We start from the raw sequence: 2,841 nt of genomic DNA, 5'->3' as shown, positions 1-2,841 counted from the left end.
GTTAGTGGGCAGAGAAAGCAAATCATTATTTTTCTTAGTCTATTTGTGTTGCTATAAACTGACACTGGTAATGCATAAACAAAAGAGGTTTATTTGGCTCATGATTCTGGGAGCTGGAAAGTCAAAATAGCACAGCTTGAGTACTAACAAGAGCACACAGGTTGTATCAAAACATGATGTGGAAGAAGAAGAGGAAATAGACATGTGTAAAAAAAGTCAAGCAATTGGGGTGGTCTCACTTTACAACAGTCCACTTTCGAATAACTAATCCAGTGCTGGGATACCTACACCATTGACTCCAGTTTGGCATTAATCCAAACTGGTAGTTCCCTGATCTAATTATCTCCCTTAAAGACGCCACCATCTCACTATTGCCACATTAGTGAATTATCAACATTTGGTGAGGACAAACTGCACTCAAACCATAGCAATATTCAATATAAATATTTATTATAGTGAAGACATATTCTTCCCCTCTCTAGGCGGGGAGAGATCCCATGTATTCAATCTGCTATGAAGTGGCTGACTCATTGTTTCCACATTATCAATATTTACCACCTGAGTGGCACATTTGTTACAATTGATGAACCTATGTCTGCTTATTATCATCACCTGAAATCCAGTTTCTATTAGGGTTCCTTCATTGTGTTGTACTTTCTATGAGTTTTGGACAGATATATAATGATGACATGATATAAATGTCTTTTCCTATGCCTTTGCCATCTTTACATTTCTTTGGTGAGATATTTTTAAGAATTTTTGCCATTTTTAATTCAGTTATTTTAAGGGTTCTTTTGCATATTTTGTACAACAATCCTTTATCAGAGTGTCTTTTTAAAAGATCTTCTAGATTGTGGTTTGTTTCCAAATTCTCCTGGTATTCTCTTTTGCAGAGCAAAAGTTTTGTATTTTAATAAAGTTGGCCTATCAATTTTTTTAATGAATTATTTGGTATCAGATCTAAAGAGTCATTACCAAACCCAAGGTCATCTAAATTTTTCATTTATGCTACCTCCTACATGTTTTATACTTTTGCATTCAGGTCTGTGTTCCATGTTGAATGAATTTTGATGAAAGGTGTAAGGTCTATGACCATATTCTTTTTTTGCCAATGGGTGTCCAATTGTCCAGCCCCATTTACAAAAAAGGAGTGTTTTTCCTTTTATTGTCTTTGCCTCTCCACAAAGATCTGTTACTTCTATTTCTGTGAGAATATTTCTGGGCTTTCTATTCTCTTACATTGGTTTATGTGTCTGTTCTTCCACAAAATACCATACTGTCTTAATTATGATAGCTTTTTAAGTCTTAACATTTGGTAGTGTTTGTTCTTCAACTTTGTTCTTCAAAATTGTATTGGTGACAAATAAACATTGACTCTACCTTCCTCAAGAAACAAGACTAACTTTGTGCTCAGCATTGCCTGAATAATGTATTGCAAGGAGAATATTTTAGCCCCATTAAATCTGCTAGATGAAGAGAAAAGGATGAGCACGGCAGGAAGAGTTAACAGTGAAGACTACCAAACTGTTTTTAGCAGTTTTCTGAAAATATAGATGACAGTGGATTTTGCTATATTCAAATTATAAGCAATTTCTTGAATGTTTGGGATTTAGAAATAATCTTATTCGACAATCCAGAGTATCAGGTTTAGGTCTGATCCTGTAAATAAAAGATCATCTATGTATAATTATAAAGAACACTGGTTTATAGTTTAAAAAGTAGGAAAACAGTGGTTTAACTTGAATTCTCTTTTGATAAGTTCAAAATTAATATCACATTCATAACTTGTACTTTTCTTAGAAGGTTACAATTGGAAGATTATTCTATATTTGGTGTTAAGAGTACTCTGCCACATTGGGAAGCTGTCCAACCTCTACTGATCAAGGCTCAATAGATACATTGGCCAAAAGTTTTTGAAGAAGAAATAGCAAAACTGAAAGTACATGGATATTCAGGTATCTCTATTGTATGCCAATCTTGAGTGCTTCAGGTATATAAGCAAGAACGTTACAGCTAGATAATATGATAGTTTTATTTCAGTTTTTTAAGAAATCTCTATTTTAATTGCCATAGTGGATGGACTAATTTACATTGCCACCAACAACCTATGAAGTTTCCTTCTACCCCCAACCCCCACTATTTGTGGCCTTTTGTTTTTATGGTGATAGCCATTCTCAGAAGGGTGATATGGAATTTCAACATAGTTATTATAATGTTTGGTTGTACTAAACTTTGAACTGAGGACTTGTGCTTACTAGCTAGGCAGGGTCTCTCATTTGAGTAACATCTCTAGTCCTTTTTTCTTTTAGTTATTTTTTCAAATAGGGTCTCATATTTATGCTCAGACTGGCCTAGGTTTCCATTTTCCTATTTATGCTTCCACGGTAGCTGGGATGACAGGTGTATGTTACCATGCCCAGTTTTTGTTGGTTGAGATGGTGTTTCAAGAACTATTTTGTCCAGGTTAACTTCAAACCATGATCCTTCTGATCTCAGCCTCCTAAGGGCTAGGATTACAGGCATGAGCCATCCACCTGGCCTTTTTGTAGTTCTGATTTGCATAACCCTGAGGGTTATAGATGCTAAATATTTTTTCATGTATTTATGGGCAAGTTTTATGCATTCTTTTGAAAACTGTTCAGTTCTTTGCTAATTTACTAATTAGGTTATTTGCTCTTATGGTGCTTTTCATTTTTTGAGTTGTTTAAATACTCTAAATATTAATTCCCTGTCAAATGAGTTACTGGTAAAGATTTTCTCCAAATCTGAAGCCTGTCTTTTCACTTTGCTAATTATGTCTTTTGTTATGCAGATACATCTCACTTTGATGCAATTCCATTT

General features: G+C 34.5%; 1 pseudogene; it reads left to right on the top strand.

The window, feature by feature from the left end:
• The first annotated feature begins 1,366 nt into the window (after nucleotides 1–1,366).
• On the top strand, nucleotides 1,367–1,981 carry LOC141421621 (ataxin-3-like; annotated as a pseudogene).
• Nucleotides 1,982–2,841: the final 860 nt, after the last annotated feature.

The sequence above is a fragment of the Castor canadensis genome, chromosome 1, assembly GCF_047511655.1.
Source record: "Castor canadensis chromosome 1, mCasCan1.hap1v2, whole genome shotgun sequence".
NCBI lineage: Eukaryota > Metazoa > Chordata > Mammalia > Rodentia > Castoridae > Castor > Castor canadensis.
The sequence above is the reverse complement of the archived record's forward strand: the minus strand, read 5'-3'. Positions and strand labels throughout refer to the sequence as shown.